General features: G+C 45.7%; 1 protein-coding gene across 6 annotated transcripts in view; it reads left to right on the top strand.

Annotated features, from left to right (window-relative positions):
* The window catches only part of LOC112240759 (mannosyl-oligosaccharide 1,2-alpha-mannosidase IB), a 109,745-nt gene that overhangs the window by 52,397 nt on the left and 46,740 nt on the right, over window positions 1-10,608 (top strand). Inside the window, exon 1 of one of the 6 annotated variants that reach the window (XM_042319773.1) lies at window positions 8,650-8,766. The exons of the other annotated variants lie outside the window; for them this stretch is intronic. The gene's annotated coding sequence lies outside the window, so the exon portion shown is untranslated. Of the gene's footprint in view, window positions 1-8,649; window positions 8,767-10,608 lie in introns of those variants that run through there. 6 annotated transcript variants of the gene reach the window in all.

Below are 10,608 nucleotides of genomic sequence, written 5' to 3'. Positions count from 1 at the left end.
CTGTTCCTAGGCCATCCATTGAAAATAAGAATTTGTTCTTAACTGACTTGCCTAGTAAAATAAAGGTAAAATAAAAATAGCAGGGCTCACTTTGTATTACCCTCACACAGTAGAATCCAGGTTGTCTTCCAGAAAGGATCTCTCCCTCCAGCCCCACCCTCTGGCTCCCTACTCTGCTCAGCTCAGAGAGCAGTTGCCATAGCGATTAAAGGGGCAGCTGAGTTCAGGTTTGTTTGGACGCCTGGTCTTCCCCAGAGAGGCAGAGGCGAAGCGAGAGGAATAACTGGGCCCAAAATCTGTCTTCTCCAGCAGGTTGCATTTTTTTTTTCGCTCACCAAGCAAGGAATTTTTGTATGGAGGTCAATGAGCAAGTGTCAAATTTGGTTAACAAAAAAAATCGAATGGCTTATTTGCTCAAATAGAAGTTTCGTAATGCTTAAGAGTGCACTGATATAAATAGGTCACATGGCATCCCAGCAAGTTTGAGAATAAACTCTTTTTATGTTGGAGTTGTGCCCGTTATTACACTCGTTTCTGCCCTCATTGCCTAGAATGGTCCCACCGGATCTTGCCTCTTCCCGACTGCCTTCCATTTTTTAAAGGAATGCCTTTTCATTGTTAGAGCGGCCAATGAAGTATCTGGTCAATGTAATGGATTATCTGTGTCGTCCCTTATGTGTGTCGTGCTTTGTTTCTCTATAATACACTACAAACCTGCTAGCCTAGCTGTTAGCACTTTGCTTTTCACTCAACAGTCCTGTAGGGGGAATGAATTGATTAGGTAATAAGATTAGTTGTTATTACAGATTTATTAGATAATAGGATCATACATTTGGAGCCATCCCGTGGTCGACAGCTCCTCTTTCTTCCCCAGTTTGCAGGCCGTTAGTTAGTCAGTTGGTTGTTTTTTAACATGTAGGTCATGTCTTCATATGGTCGTTTCCCAGGGCAGAATAGCACATTGGAGCATTCTGGGAAGGGCTGTGAAATGGCGCCACGGCAACGCCAGGAGGAGAGAGAGGAGATGTGGAGAAACCTAGCAGTGGATGTCTGATAATGGGATGAAGAACCAAATAGGATCATTCAGAACCCAGATGTCTGAGACTCACATAGAGAATACACATACCATCTCTGTCCAGAGGGTAGGGTGAGGAGAGAAAAAGAGGGATAGAGAAGAGGGAGGTGCTGAGTTAAAGGAGTTGAGGGAGATGGAGAGAAACATGAAGGGGAAGATGAGGAGAGAGCAATGTGGAGGGAATATGCAGCGAAATGAGGCTGGAGGAGAGGGAGGTGTGCATGTCAGTTTGTGTTCACTGGTGAGAAGATCAGAGTAGAATTCACAAGTGGTAATGTATGGAACACCTCTTGAAAATACACAGGGAGGGTTCATAAGAAGCAACCTGAGAAAATAATGCACTCCAGTTAGGTCCAAAGCAAGGATGGTTGAGGGAGGGATCACAGAGCAACATAGGATGTAATACCACTTTGGCGTTCTAAATGATTCCTTCAGTGGCTCTAAACATGAGCAGCTATAGAAAGCAGTGTTTTTGTAGGCATTATCTATGCAATGGCTCATTCAAAGCCAATGGGGAAATAAATGTATCTGTATTTAAATTAATGCCAAAAAGGTCTGTGGTAAACACAGTCTTCATCAGCTAATTTCACTTTTAGTGAATTTTAAAGCTTTTTATCTCATTGAACAAAACATGTAAGGTCGCCTAAGCCTAACCTCAGACCTTATTTTCGGCGTTTAGCCCAAAACCCCATTCTTTCCCCCATATGAATGGCTGAACGAACCAGAGGTAACTAATTTCTGGTTTTTAGCACTATAAGCTGAGGAGCTCTATTATGACAGAGATGGATTCCTCCAATCACACCTCGGGGGATGTGGGATTGACGAGACTAAGTCCCTCCCCCAGGGTTATATTCTCATCTCTCCTCAATATTTATAAGCTCATTACAATATTCCCATTCCCATTAGCCCCCCTGTCGGAGCTCTGATAGCGTCTCCAATTACACACATACTCTTCTGCTGGTTGTCGAACTGTGCTCCCTGGGTGGCTAATATCCTCCTAATGAACAGTCATTTCCTTGTTGGACGACCATGTTTGTGAGAGAGCGAGGGAGCTTGTCGCTGCTCTTGTGGGAAATGATACAGCAGTGGCGACGTTAGTCTTAAAGCTTCCCAGGCCGGCTGTGCTGTGGGATCACTGGGATGGATGCTTTAACTGTGGTAGTGGATGAATCCTGAGTGGGGAGGGATGATGTGGTGGTGATGACTTTATAATGACAGCTGGAGGGGCCAGAGACACTGATTTCAGCTTGAGGGAGTGTGGGAGAAAGAAAGATGGAGAGATGAGTAAGGAGAGATGAGGCTCAGCCTGGTGAGTCAGGTTCGAGTCAGCCTGTATCTTGTTTTCTCTAAGTGCTGAGAAACTCCCCAGTCAATACCCAACACTCTGAAATGAGCGAACACCTCCAATAAGCCAGCACAACATCTCTAGTCTCCAGTGTTGGTTTGTTTGCATATTTGTGTTTGTGATATGTATTATCAATCCATATGCATTAGTGCAGCAGTGCACAGTAGTGAGTACTGTGCCAGTAGTAAACACCTCTCTGTTTGGCACGTATGTTCTGTACCGTACAGTGTGTTTCTAGGGGTGTGTGTTACATGGGCTCTATCCTTGGTGTAGTCTAAATCCTCCTGGCCCTCAGAGAGGATATTTAGGGAGGAATTGTTGCATGTCGCCCTGATTTAATAACCAGTTGCTTTATAGTATTTATTTATTTCTCTCAGTGCTGAAGTTGAGGTTGGCCTGGACCTGCTAGCAGCGTTAGAGACCCGGTCAGATGAGAGACTGCGTCCAAACTGGCCCACTAGTCCCTATATAGCGCACTACTGGTTTGCCCAATGGGCTCTGGTCAAAAGTAGTACACTATATATAGGGGCTAGGGAACAATTGCAGAGACTGAAGCTAGCTCCGGGTCCCTCCCAACAGGATGTTGTCACATTTCCCTCTCAGCTGCTCCAACTCTCCCCTTTTCCCATATTCCCAGCGTTACACTCTGATTCAACTTTTAACAGGCAAGCTGGTGCCAAATTGGACGGCAGGCAGGAAAGCAAACTGATTTTCCCTCTTCTGAGTGTTCGGAATGCGTATAAGCCCCTCAAACGCGAGGAAAAAGGGATAAGGAGAAAGTTAGAACTCTTTTGAACAATCCACTTTAATGACAGCCTAAAAAGGAGCACAAAATGACCTCCCCCTTTTGTTTGACAAAACATCACATTTATGACAAGAGAAACTATTCTTCGGAGTAACGCTATTGAATGGGCCACTCAGGAGCCAGTTCCTCAACTCTGCAGCTCTGGAGTCGTTAACATCTTCTATAAATATTAATATTTGTACTAATGACTGGAAGGGGGAACGCTTAATAATGGTACAGGACGTCACGTTGAGAAGACCCATCATGCAGAGTGAGACCATTGGGAGGAGGAAGGAAGAACATCTGATCACCACAGTGTGTAGGTGTCCCTAAAACGAGGCCTCGCTCACATTCACTGCTCCAGAATTTCATCAAAGTTCTATAGCTCAGTAAATATTCATCAGGCCGTATATAGTGACTGGCAGGTCCCACAGCCTCATCACACAGTCCCTCTGGAGATGGGCCACGGTAGGGAGCGGAAGATTGAGAGGGAGAGATGGAGGAAATGAAATGAAATGACCAAGATGGCATAGCAGTTCAGACGTCTTTTGTCCTCGTCTTGTCGTATCCTATATATATATATATTTACAACTTTTTCACATACGTTTTATTTTTATTTTCCATCAACTCATCTTCAAAACAATCTCCTGCAACCCGCCTCACCAATTTATATTTATAAAAAAGTATTATTTACCTCAAATCTGTAATCCTCCAAGAAGCTAGCCAGAAACTCCAAGAAGCTAGCCAGAAACTCCAAGTAGCTAGCCAGAAACTAGCCAGAAGCTAGCCCAGAAGCTAATCCAGAAGCTAATCAGAAGCTAGTTCAGAAGCTAGTTAGCTTCTTTACTGGGAAATCGTTAGTATTCAGCTAACCATGGTTTGTGGTCATCAGCTATCCTTTAGCTCGAAAATCTATCGCCAGTTTTGTACGGCGCAGCTCGGAACGGAACATACCGGACCAATTTTTCTCTCCATGTCCCTGGATTTCAACTGCTCTCTGGACATTCATACCCGGATCTCACAGCTAGCTAACTGCTATCCGTGTGACTATCGGCTTTCGTCGATTCTGGAGCAAACATCAATTATTCCGGAGCTAGCCAGCTCCGTCAATCACTCCTGAGTTCCATCAATCACTCCTGGGCTGCAGTCACCTATCCTGACCCGTTTTACTGCCTACGCGGAGCCCCACCGGGCCTTCACAACTGGACTGCCGACGTTATCTACCCGAAGGAGATCCGGCTGGCTCCTCCGTCGCGACGTTACCTGAACGCCCATCTGCGGCCTGCTAACCGTTAGCTGTCTTACCGGCTGCTATCTGAATAGACAATCGGACAATTTATTTATTTGTATTATTATTATGTTTTCTTCTTGGGCCTCTATAACTATAGCTATTGTTTTTATTTTTGTTGTTGTGTGATTTGGATTAATCCCCTCTACCACACGGAACCCCACTAATCTACTGACGGAACGCAAGAGGTGGCTAACAACAGACCTCCATCCTATGCTAGCTTGCTACCGATGGCCTGGCTAGCTGTCTAAATCGCCGTGACCCCCAACCAACCTCTCCACTCACTGGACCCTTTTGATCACTCGACTAAGCATGCCTCTCCTTAATGTCAATATGTCTTGTCCATTGCTGTTCTGGTTAGTGTTTATTGGCTTATTTCACTGTAGTGCCTCTAGTCCTGCTCACTATACCTTATCCAACCTATTAGTTCCACCACCCACACATGCAATGACATCTCCTGGTTTCAATGATGTTTCTAGAGACAATATCTCTTCATCACTCAATACCTAGGTTTACCTCCACTGTATTCACATCCTACCATACCTTTGTCTGTACATTATACCTTGATGCTATTTTATCGCCCCCAGAAACCTCCTTTTACTCTCTGTTCCAGACGTTCTAGACGACCAATTCTTATTGCTTTTACCTGTATATTATTTCCAACAGTCCCTGGTACGGCTATTTGATAAAGCACACTAGAGATTTACCCTGGTTTCCCCTTCTCAAACTCCTTGATCTCAATTTTTGACACAGATGGATTGGTGTACTCAGATTGTGTGATTAGTTTACACTGCCTAAAGTACCTGCATACCGCTGGTGTTTGAAGGATCTGGTAGACCTTTGTTTTCTTCAGCTATGCTGCTGTACCGAATGCACAGAAGTCTCCACACACAGTTCTTGTCGGATGACTTTGTGTATTCCAACTTTCAAGAAACGTTGCTGCTCTTGCCCTTCAGCCATAGAAGTAATTTGTTGAAAGTTTACACAAGATATGTTAATCTGTGAGGGGCCTGGTACACTTAAAATAACACATTGGATATTACACAGGCTTCTGTAGAGAGATGGAGTGCACAAAAAAACAGCCAGAAGGCAGTTTGTTCCCTTGGTTAGCGGTTCAAAGCCCACATGATCTCTGCAATAGTCATGCACATTAGTCATGTTATAGTTCTTCCTCTTTTAAAAATATCAAATGAGAGAATGCAAGAAGAACTTTCGTCAAGAAAGAAGTTATCAGATTACTTTGTTACACAAAGCAACATTCACACAATTTTTGTTGTAGTTGCAGGTTGCAAGTGAGATCTAAAGCAGCTTTGCTGTTACATGAAGCAACTCAAACACGATTAAATGTGTATGCAACAGCCAATCAAATTGAAGCTGCTTCTATGGTATTGTGTGAGAATTCTAAACTCACGCCATGTCATCTGCTGCATTACATCGTGATTTCACAATTTATGGATTTAGACAAAATGCTGCCTGTACAATTTAGCTAGCTAGACAAAATGAAATTGGCAACACTTTGATCAAGCTCGCTAGATACTTTTGGTCATGAAGTGTATGTGGACACTTGCTCATCGAACATCTTATTCCAAAATCATGGGCATTAATGTGGAGTTGGTCCTCCCCTTTGCTGCTATAACAGTCTCCACTCTTCTGGGAAGGCTTTCCACTAGATGTTGGAATATTGCTGGCGGGACTTGCTTCCATTCAGCCCCAAGCATTAATGAGGTCGGGCACTGATGTTGGGCTATTGAAAGCTTGCAGTAGGTGTTCCAATTCATCCCAAAGGTATTCAATGGGGTTGAGGTCAGGGCTCTGTGCAGGCCAGTCAAGTTCTTCCACACTCGACAAACAAATTCTGTATGGACTTCGCTTTGTGCATGGGGTCATTGTCATGCTGAAACAAGAAAGGGCCTTCCCCAAACTGTTGCCACAAAGTTGGAAGCACAGAATCATCTAGAATGTCATTGTATGCTATAGCGTTAAGATTTCCCTTCACTGGAACTAAAGGGCCTAGGCTTGTGTGCGGCCACTCGGCCATGAAAACCCAATTTCATGAAGCTCCCAACGAACAGCTCTTGTGCTGACGTTGCTTCCAGAGGCAGTTTGGAACTCTGTAGTGAGTGTTGCAACTGAGGACAGACGATTTTACATGCTATGTGCTTCAGCACTCGGCGGCCCCGTTCTGTGAGCTTGTGTGGCCTACCACTTCGCAGCTGAGCTATTGCTGTTTCTAGACGTTACACTTCACAATAACAGCACTTACAGTTGACCTGGGCAGCTCTAGCAGGGCAGAAATTTGACAAACTGACTTATTGGAAAGGTGGCATTCTATGACGGTGCCTCTTTGACAGTCACTGAGCTCTTCAGTAAGGCCATTCCACTGCCCATGTTTATTTATGGAGATTGTATGTCTGTGTGCTCGGTTTTATACCTGTCAGCAACAGGTGTGGCTGAAACAGCCTAATCCACTCATTTGAACGGGTGTCCATATACTTTTGTGTCTATATATAGTGTAGCTAGCAATGAGCTAATGAGTTTGCTAGCAGGCGCAGCACATGTTGAACAATTTTTGTTTAAACTGGTCAGAGGTCTGGGTTCACTTCAGAAATTGTTTTCATTGACTTCCAAACCATGTACCAGCCCTGATTCCAGTATTTCTTTATACAGTGCTAGTTTGGGTAATGTTTCTTCTGTCCACCTTGAACACGGTTTCCACAGCACTGACAGCTGTTTTGTTGACATGACAACTTCCCAAATCTTTGAATGGATCATGTGACAAAAGCATTAGTTTTGATTGGCTGTTGCTTGCAACTAGTTACACAAAGTTGAAAAGTTTCAATTGGATGCAATCAAGTTTATTAGTTGCAGGCGGGGTGTTTCACGGAGGAATTGAGAAGCAACTGTGTTCCAAGCAACTAAAATTGCGTGCAAGTTGCGTTGTCTCCCGGGTTGCGCAGTGGTTAAGGGCTCTGTACTGCAGCGCCAGCTGTGCCATCAGACACTCTGGATTCGCGCCCAGGCTCTGTCGTAACCGGGGGTGACAGGGAGGTCCATGGGGCGAAGCACAATTGGCCTAGCGTCGTCCGGGTTAGGGAGGGCTTGGTCGGTAGGGATATCCTTGCCTCATCGCGCACCAGCGACTCCTGTGGCGGGCCGGGCACAGTGCGCGCTAACCAAGGTTGCCAGGTGCACGGTGTTTCCTCCGACACATTGGCGCGGCTGGCTTCCGGGTTGGATGAGCGCTGTGTTAAGAAGCAGTGCGGCTTGGTTGGGTTGTGTATCGGAGGACGCATGACTTTCAACCTTTGTCTCTCCCGAGCCCGTACGGGAGTTGTAGCGATGAGACAAGAGAGACAACAATTGGACACCACGAAATTGGGGAGAAAAAGGGGTAAAAATTCAACAAACAAAAAAAAGTTGCGTCGTACCTGCAGCTTAAGGCATCCGGCAGGCATCCTCTTCTCATTGTTGATACCTTGACTCTCTAGTTAACCTTAACAGTAAATAATAGACAATCAGAAAAAAACGTTTTAAATCCTCATTGGGATTCTCAGCTTCACTGAGAAGGCAGGGCGCTGAATGTCATCTCAAACACAGTGGCAAGCAAGACTCCGATCAAGCCCTCTGTGTTGTTAACAGACCCAGTGTGTTCTGTTTACAATCTCTGGTGTTGTAGTCCTGTGGAGCTAACAGCAAACCCTTTGGGAAGAGAGATATGACTTATTAAAGCTTTAATCCAGTCATTAGTATATAACCAGTTGTGTTCTTAGTGGGAGGGAGCCTGAATTGTCTCTGGCTTGGCCAGCGTCTTAGTGGTGATGGTGTGGCGCCGAAAGAACCCCCCAGTCAATCTGTGTATGTAGGGTCATGTCCTCAGTGAAAGGCCCAGTCAGAGATGCTCATAGGAGCCGGCTAATGGACAGATGGTCCTTTGTAGCTCAGGTGGTAGAGCTTAGCGCTTGTAACGCCAGGGTAGTGGTTTTGATTCTCAGAACCACCCATATGTCAAATTTATGCACGCATGACTATGTCGCTTTTGGTAAAAGTGTCTGCTAAATGACATATTATATTGTTATTATACTGTAGATGCTGCAGCAGCAGATGTTCCAGTGCAGAGCCAGTCATTTGGTGGTGGGCGGAAGGAGCAGAGCGTGGTCTGAGTTGGCCATGAGGAGATTGGCTTCCCTTACTCCACACTGATCATTAAGCCAGACCCACATGCTGTTTACTCAGGAGGAACAGAGAGGGTGAGCTGTTGGAGGGATGCAAGAGAGGTGAGAGGAAGGGGTTAGGGAAAATGCAAAATGTGTAGAGGGGAGTGTCAAAGAGCAGAGTGGGAGAGATTGCTAGATAGAGGGGGCTGAGAGGAGGCTTTGGCATGGACTCGGTCTCAGCTTCAGCGCAGTAGCTGTCTGGTTCTCCCTCAAACTCCCTCTGCACTGGGCCCAGGGTCTGGTCTGTCTGAGTGGAGCTCTCCCTCCCCCTTCATTTCCCCCCCTCACACACACACACACACACACACACCCGCCAGTTTATTAGACTGAGAAAATGAGTGAATAATGAAACATCACGTTCCTTGCCATGTGTGGATTTATACTGGAGCGCTAGGAAATCTGTCACCCAATGAAATTGGCAGAGGAGAGGGTAGGGAGGAAGAAAGTAGCTGTTATGATTATTCCCCAAATAAACCTTATCCAGGACAATTTGTATCAGATTAACAATGTCTGGCATCTTTAAATACTTCCAGGTATAAATGCCAATCCAGCTTCATTTGATATGATTGGCCCAATTTGAAATGTTGTAAGTGAATGTTGATAAGACTGATGAAGTGACAAGTACAGAGGGATGATAGGAGGCATGGAGGACAGATGGAGGGAGGGATTAGATGGATTAAGATGTTGAGATGAAAACGATGTAAACCATACATCATGGCCATCTCAGATCTCAACCCAAATGAACTCTTTTGGGAGATTCTTGAGTGATGCCTGTGACAGTGTTTTCCACCACCGTCAACAAAAACACCAAATGATGGACCACCCGAGTGGCACAGTGTCTAAGGCACTGCATCTCAGTGCTAGAGGCGTCACTACAGACCCGGGTTCAATCCCAGGCTGTATCACAACAGCCGTGACCGGGAGTCCCATAGGGCTGCACACAATTGATCCAGCATCGTCCGGGTTAGGGGAACGTTTGGCCGGGGGGGCTTTACTGGGCTCATTGCGACTCCTTGTGGCAGGCCGGGCACCTGCAAGCTGACCTCTGTTGTCAGGTAAATGGTGTTTCCTCCGACACATTGGTGCAGCTGGCTTCTGGGTTAATAAGCGGGCGGGTGTTAAGAATGGTGGTTTGGCGGGTCATGTTTCTGGGTACGCATGACTCAACCTTCGCCTCCCGAGACCATTGGGGAGTTGCAGCGATGAGACAAGATCGAAATTGGGGGGGAGTCTGTTCTGCTTCCAGGAGGGCCAATCTGTCCAGATCCCAGGCAGGCCAGAGTCTCAGCCTCAGCCAGCCAGCCCGGTGAGTGTATTTTTAGAGTGATTTAGGACTGCTGTCAGTAGTGATAACACTGCAGCTCCAGCAGAACTACAGCCTGGCTGGTTCTCTCCTCATTAGGGTTCACCAGCAAAGCCACATACACAGTTAACAGCATGTATTAAAGGTGCAGTGAAATACTTGTTGCAGTGAAATGCATGCAGAGATGTAGGTATAGTACTAGAAATGTATCAAAAAGAGCAACAGTATTACAGCTGTACCATCAAACTGAGCTGCAGTATTAAGATGTAGTATTAATCTAAGGCCACTTCAGCGGTATTAAACAGAACTACAGTGATAGAGCTTTGCTGTTAGTTAAAGTGAATTATAATGACCCACACTCACCACCCTGGGCAGACTGCATCACTCCCTTGGCCTGTGGTCACATTGAGGGAGGGGAGGAGTGTGAGTGGTTTGGCTGTCAGTCGTGTTTTAATGAAGATCCCTGCTAGCCGTAATGGCATCTCTCTCGCTCTCTCCATTGAAGGTGCTCTCCCTCTCACTCATTCAGCCTTCACAGTGACAGGGGTAGGTGGGTCGTAGTGGTAATTGTAAAGTCATGGTGCATCCTAGAGATTTAT

Source organism: Oncorhynchus tshawytscha, linkage group LG03 (assembly GCF_018296145.1).
Source record: "Oncorhynchus tshawytscha isolate Ot180627B linkage group LG03, Otsh_v2.0, whole genome shotgun sequence".
NCBI lineage: Eukaryota > Metazoa > Chordata > Actinopteri > Salmoniformes > Salmonidae > Oncorhynchus > Oncorhynchus tshawytscha.
The sequence above is the reverse complement of the archived record's forward strand: the minus strand, read 5'-3'. Positions and strand labels throughout refer to the sequence as shown.